Source organism: Helianthus annuus, chromosome 10, assembly GCF_002127325.2.
Source record: "Helianthus annuus cultivar XRQ/B chromosome 10, HanXRQr2.0-SUNRISE, whole genome shotgun sequence".
In the NCBI taxonomy this organism is placed as follows: Eukaryota; Viridiplantae; Streptophyta; class Magnoliopsida; order Asterales; family Asteraceae; genus Helianthus; species Helianthus annuus.
Genome location: NC_035442.2, coordinates 60,340,341 through 60,348,233, shown reverse-complemented (window position 1 = coordinate 60,348,233; position 7,893 = coordinate 60,340,341).

Here is a 7,893-nt window from a genome sequence, read left to right as displayed (position 1 = left end):
CGTGGTTCTGCCCGACGTAGTCGTTGGAATACCGTCTCGGGGAGGGTATTACTAATGTTAAAAAGGGTTATTATACTAACACACGTGCATTTGTGTAAATTATAGATATTCACCAGGAAACCCTAAAGAATAACCTAAGACATCAATGTGAGTGATCTCCTTTTTGTTAACAGTTTTTACAAAACCTTAACCTTTTTATAATGCAATTTAGCAGCGATTGAGTCTTTGTAATTCTACAATTACTGCCGGTACGTTGGGGCTTTGTATACAAAATGTGAGTAACGTTACCATTGGACGAAGAGTTAGCCAATGTGTAATATGACCCACAAGTCAGGATTGACAGTACTGAATGAGTAATTGGGTAGATATAAACATTGTAATCGCCCTCAATACTGTTTAAATTAAATTAATATTTCTTGATTAAACTGGGATTCACTCACCAGTATTTCCCACTGACAAAAGCTTTTTAAAACGCGTTTCAGGTAACACAATGTGAAAGCCAATTAGAAGCCAGCTGGACAACACTGAAGGCTTGGAAAAGTGGCTATAAAAGTTACCTAAATAAAAGAAAGCGTTTATTTCAATAAAGTGGGATTTATCCCTGTAAATCAGTTTGTAATAAAAACTTGGGTTTTACCCATTTGTTTAATATTATAAAATATGGTGGTTTACTCTGATTTAATATTTCCTAACTACGGTCCTGATGAAAATTTCCGCTGCCAAATAAGTAATTAACATGATACCACCGAAACTGGCTCACGGCCGCCCGTTCCCGGGAACTAGGGATCTGGGGCTGTGACAGAAGGTGGTATCAGAGCTATGCCACTGATTCAGCCACAGAAGTGTTCTGCTGACATCAAAAATTCAAAGTGTTAGGAAATAAATTATGGAAATACGTGTATAATTGTATTTCTTGCTATGTGTTATCTGACTATTTGTTAGTTTACAGTATGAGCGACCAAGAACCCGTACCACAAATTCCAAACCCAGTTCTAGAACCTGCACCCCCAATGAGTGCAGAAAATGTCCAAGAAGTTAGGACTTTTGGGGAGGAAATTTTAGAAAGCAGTGAGAGAATGCGACAGGTGGGAGAACGCCTCGTATGGAAATACGATGAGCGTAATATGGATTTTTGGATGAATCCATATCAGTGAATGTGATGACAGGAACGGTAGTAGTAATAATAATAATAATAAAATAATATATGTGTGGATGTGTTAGAAAAAAAAAACTACGGATGCCTACTACTAGTATTGTAGCTTTATATTTCAGTCAGTATTGTAATTTAAATTTCAGTACTAGTGTGTAATGATGCATACTATATAAATAGAGTAAAAGTCGCAATACTCGACGCTTTTGGTTAAAAGTGCGTGTCATGTGATTGCCTATATTCAAATATTAATTGTGATATTAATATTTGGTAATTGTTTAAAATTCAGATAGCCGACGAGGAAAATCAAGATAATCTGAATAACGATAACCAGAGTAACAATAACGTGGTTAATGAGAATCCAAACAACAATGGAAACCAAATGGATAATAGTGCCGTTCAACACATAGTGGCACAAGGAATTATAGATGCAATGCCATTTATTATTCAAACAGTTCAAGAAGCGAATAATAAAAGTAAGCATAGCAGTAAGCGACCAAGTGAACCGGAACACAGCGTGAACAATGGACCCGTACTTCAAGCGCCCATTCCCAAAAGAAGAAGAACCATGCCATATGGTTGTTCTTACAAAGAATTCTGGTCCTGTAAACCAATAGAATTCTTGGGCAATTAAGGACCCATTGCAGCCTTACGCTGGATAGAGAAAACTGAGGCTGTTCTAAAAATAAGCAAATGTGCTGAAGAAGATAAGATAATGTTTGCTTCAAATCTGTTTAAAAACGCAGCCTTAGAATGGTGGAACACTATCCTAGAGTCAAGAGGAAGTGATAGGGTTTATAACATGGAATGGGAGGAATTTAAAAACATGGTAGAAAGGAAATTCTGCCCTCCCAATGAAAAGGAACAGATAGCAAATAAGTTCCTGAATCTTAGAATGGCCGGGGTAGACAGTAAGGGTTACATTACCACATTCTTTGAATATGCTAGGATAGTACCAACCCTTGCATCACCAGAACCAGTGTTAATCTCCCGTTATATCTGGGGATTAATTGGAGAGATTAGACATGTAGTCAAGGTAGCTAGACCTCAAACTATAGAAGAAGCTGTAGAACTAGCCAATACCTTGACAGATGAGTTAATCCGTACTAGGGAAGAAGATCAGAGGAGAAACTTAACTCAGAGGCTTACTCAAGAATTCCGTTCTGGGAATTCCAACCGTAGAAATGTAGGGTCTACATCTGCACCTTATTGCAAGTATTGCAAAAGGAAGCATTCTGGAAAATGCTCCATATGTTGCAATTTTTGCAAAATGTCAGGTCACAAGGAAGAAGACTGCAGAAAGAAAGCCAACAACCGAATATGCTTCAACTGTGGAGAAAAAGGTCATATCAAGCCAAACTGTCCGAAGTTAGCGCCAGTTGCAAACAACAAGAACACTAAAAATGCTAGAGCATTTGTTCTAACTGCAGACGAAGCTAGGCTAATACCGGACGTCATTGCTGGTACGGTTTTAGTTAATGATATTTTTGCTAAAGTATTATTTGACTCTGGTGCAAACCAAAGTTTTATTAATACTTGATTTTGCAAACTCCTAAATCAATCATTAACTAAACTACCACAAGAATGTCTAGTAGAGACAGCAAATGGAGAAACCGTTAAGATTTCTGAAGTCTTGCAAGAAGCAAGAATAGAAATTTTTAATCAAAAATTTATTGCAAACCTTTACCCAATGAATCTAGTAGGATTTGATGTCGTGTTAGGAATGGATTGGTTAATAGCCAATAAAGCTAATATCTTATGTGATCAAAAGTCAATTCAGATAAAATCACCAAGAGGTGAAAAGATCACAATTAAAGGAGATAACCATCTAGATCCACTAAATTCATCTTTGTGATGAAAACTGCAAGTTATATAAGGAAAGGATCAATAGTGTATTTGATTTCTATAATCACTAACACTAAAGGAAAAGAATTAAAAGATATTCCAGTAGTGTCCCAGTTTTCAGATGTCTTTCCAGAAGAATTGCCAGGACTACCACCAGACAGAGAAGTTGAATTCAGAATTCACCTGTTACCAGGGACAGCACCGATTGACAAAGCACCTTATCGTTTAGCACCCGCTAAAATACAGGAACTGAAGAAACAATTAGACGAATTGTTGGAGAAAGGATTTATACAGCCAAGCTCATCGCCATGGGGAGCGCCGATTTTATTCGTTAAAAAGAAGGATGGATCAATGCGTATGTGCATTGACTACCCTGAATTGAACAAAGTCACGATTAAGAATCGGTATCCATTACCGAGGATTGATGATTTGTTCGATCAACTTCAGGGAGCTCGATTTTTCTCTAAAATCGATTTAAGATCAGGGTATCATCAATTAAAGGTACAGGAAGAGGACATTCCTAAAACCGCATTCAGAACGAGGTATGGTCATTATGAATTTACTGTCATGCCATTTGGTTTAACCAATGCCCCAGCTGCATTTATGGACATGATGAACCGAATATGTAAACCATATTTGGATAAATTCATAATTGTCTTCAAAGATGATATTCTAATTTACTCTAAAAGTAAAGAGGAGCATGCAAAGCACTTGCACTTACTTTTAAGTTTATTGAGAAAGGAACAGCTTTATGCTAAATTTTCAAAGTGTGAGTTTTGGTTAGAACAGGTACAATTTGTCGGACATTTAGTTAACCATGAAGGAATTCATGTAGATCCAACAAAGATCGAGGCAATTACCAAATGGAAAACCCCAGAGTCACCAACTGAGGTTAGAAGTTTCTTAGGATTGGCCGGTTATTATAGAAGATTTATCCGAGATTTTTCTAGAATAGCCATCCCTTTAACAAAGTTAACCTGTAAATCTGTTAAGTTTGAATGGGGACCAAAACAAGAAGAAGCCTTTAGAATTCTTGAGCAAAGATTAACCCATACACCCATACTAGCGTTACCAGAAGGAACTGAAGACTTTGTAGTCTTTTGTGACGCTTCTAAGTTAGGTTATGGATGTGTATTAATGCAACGTCAAAAAGTTATAGCTTATGCCTCTAGGCAACTTAAGAGTCATGAAGAAAATTATTCAACCCATGATTTGGAATTAGGAGCTATAATTTTTGCCCTTAAAATTTGGAGACATTATCTTTATGGTAGTAAGTTTACCATATTCACAGATCATAAGAGTTTAAGGTATGTTTTTGGGCAAAAAGAGTTGAATATGAGACAAAGACGCTGGATGGAGTTACTTAGCGATTATGATTGTGATATCCAGTATCATGTAGGAAAAGCCAGTGTGGTGCTGATGCTTTAAGTCGAAAGTATCACGAAAAGCCAAAAAGGGTATGTTCTCTTAAATTAAATCTACAAGTAGATTTAAACAATCAGATTAGAAAAGCACAAGAAACAGTAATCAAGGAGGATACTGAAAAAATAAAAGGAATGATTAAGGAATTAGAACAAGGAACAGATGGAATTTGGAGGTTCCATAAAAAGAGAATGTGGATACCTAAATTAGGAAATTTACGTCACCATATATTAGAAGAAGCTCATAAATCTAAATATACGATGCATCCAGGAAGTGATAAAATGTACCAGGATTTAAGGAAAAAATTCTGGTGGATAGGAATGAAAAAGGATGTAGCAGCCTATGTTTCTAAATGTTTAACTTGCTCACAAGTTAAAGCTGAACATCAGAAACCCTCAGGTTTGTTACAACAATTAGAAATGCCAGTCTGGAAATGGGAATTGATAACAATGGATTTTGTTACCAAATTACCCAAAACAAGAAAAGGTAATAATATAATCTGGGTGATTGTAGATAGGCTAACCAAGTCAGCTCATTTCTTACCAATGAAGGAAACCTTTAGTATGGAACAATTAGCCAAATTATATGTAAATGAAATTGTTTCATTACATGGAATTCCTTTATCAATCGTTTCTGATAGAGATAGCCACTTTACCTCTCGTTTTTGGTCAAGTTTCCAAAAAGCAATGGGAAATAAGTTGAACTTAAGCACAGCTTATCATCCTCAAACGGACGGACAAAGCGAAAGAACCATTCAGACAATGGAAGACATGCTTAGAGCTTGTGTAATTGATTTCGGAGGTAATTGGGACGAACACTTACCTTTAATAGAATTTTCTTATAATAACAGTTATCACACAAGTATCAATGCTGCCCCATTCGAAGCACTTTATGGACGAAAGTGCAGAACCCCAGTCTGTTGGGCAGAAATTGGGGAAAAACAATTATCTGGACCTGAGATAGTACAAGAAACAACTGACAAAATCATTCAAGTCAAGGAACGACTGAAAGCAGCGCGTGATCGACAAAAGAGCTACGCAGATAACAGACGCAAACCATTAGAATTTCAAGTAGGAGATAAAGTATTATTAAAAGTCTCTCCTTGGAAAGGAGTGTAAGATTCATCAAGAGAGGAAAGCTTAGTCCCAGGTATATTGGACCTTTCAAAATTCTTAAAAGAATAGGACCTGTAGCCTAACAGCTACAACTGCCAGAGGAAATGGCAGGAATACATGATGTATTTCATGTATCTGATCTCAAAAAGTGTCTAGCTGACGAATCACTCAGAGTACCTCTAAAGGATATAGAGGTAAATGAACAACTCAAATTTGTAGAGAGACCTCTACAAATTGAAGATAGAAAAATTAAGAATCTCAAGCATAAGAGATTAGTTCTGGTCAAAGTAAATTGGGACTCCAAAAGAGGACCTGAATACACATAGGAACTTGAATCAGAAATGCAAAAGAAATATCCACACTTGTTCTAGTAGATCTCGAGGACGAGCTCTAAAACAAGGTGGGGAGGATATAACAACCCTCGGTAAAACCGACACCCTCATAATAGTTCTGACATCCTAATATATCTTTAAATGTCTCAACATGTTTTTATATGCACCCCGTATGTGAAAACCGAGCCCAAAATACAAATATAACATATAAAATAAATTAAAAACAATAATTATTAAGTTGAGGCGGGCCGCATTGACCTCACCTCAACTTCACGCGGGCCGCATTAGAATGCAACCAGAATCCGCTGAAATCATTAGTTGATGCGGGCCGCGTACGAGTTTGTTTAAGTTAAAGCAGGCCGCGCGCGACCTAGAATGTGGCGCAGCCCTGGGCCGCCACGTGGCCCAACACACGGCAAACCTAGGTGGTGACCGGGCCAAGCTACGTGTTGACCCAGCATTGATGTGGGCCGCGTAAGCTTAGCCCATTCTTAACGCGGGCCGCCTGGAAGTGCGATTTCAGCCCTATAAATAGAAGGCAACGAGCCTCCAGTCCGTCGTTCAACTTTCTTTCTTTATTCTAAATTTCTGTAGTGGCGTTACTATACCCGGGTATTATACCCCCTAAAATAGCGAGGTTCTGCTACGATGTAAGTATTATAACCCCTGGAGACGTATTAGATACGCTGCCCGATTGATCTAGGGTTCCGTAACGGTTGTCGTGGTTCTGCCCGACGTAGTCGTTGGAATACCTTCTCGGGGAGGGTATTACTAATGGTAAAAAGGGTTATTATACTAACACACGTGCATTTGTGTAAATTATAGATATTCACCAGGAAACCCTAAAGAATAACCTAAGACAGCAATGTGAGTAATCTCCTTTTTGTTAACAGTTTTACAAAACCTTAACCTTTTTTATAATGCAATTTAGTAGTGATTGAGTCTTTGTAATTCTACAATTATTGCCGGTATGTTGGGGTTTTGTATACAAAATGTGAGTAACGTTACCATTGGACGAAGAGTTAGCCAATGTGTAATATGACCCACAAGTCAGGATTGACAGTACTGAATGATTAATTGGGTAGATATAAACATTGTAATCGCCCTCAATACTGTTTAAATTAAATTAATATTTCTTGATTAAACTGGGATTCACTCACCAGTATTTCCCACTGACAAAACCTTTTTAAAACGCGTTTCAGGTAACACAATGTGAAAGCCAATTAGAAGCCAGCTGGACAGCACTGAAGGCTTGGAAAAGTGGCTATAAAAGTTACCTAAATAAAAGAAAGCGTTTATTTCAATAAAGTGGGATTTATCCCTGTAAATCAGTTTGTAATAAAAACTTGGGTTTTACCCATTTGTTTAATATTATAAAATATGGTGGTTTACTCTGATTTAATATTTCCTAACTACGGTCCTGATGAAAATTTCCGCTGCCAAATAAGTAATTAACATGATACCACCGAAACTGGCTCACGGCCGCCCGTTCCCGGGAACTAGGGATCTGGGGCTGTGACAAACTTCGAGAGGTTCTTTACCAGAACGGGGAATACGAACAATCTTTTCCTTGCATAAGATCTCTGCTTGCTGTTGGGATAACCAATCCATCCCAATGACGATGTCGAAACTACCCAGAACTATAGGAATGAGATCGATAGAGAAGGTCTGACCAGCGAGGACAAGATTACAACCCTGAACTATATGTGTGGCCTCTAGACTTTTACCATTTGCTAACTCTACAACATGCTTGGTATTAAAAAGTGTTGGTGTACGCTTGAGCATTTGACTAACTTTTAGAGACACATAACTGGTATCAGCACCCGAATCAAATAAAACAGTAACATAAAAGTCGTCGAGAAGAAACTTACCCATCACCACATTAGGATCATTCCTTGCTTCACCCTGACCCAGCACGAACGCACGACCCCTAGCACCGTTGTCATTATTGTTTCCCCCATTGTTGTTTCCATTATTGTTCCCGTTGCCTTGGTTGTGGTTCTGATTCTGATTCTGATTTAGCTGTGGG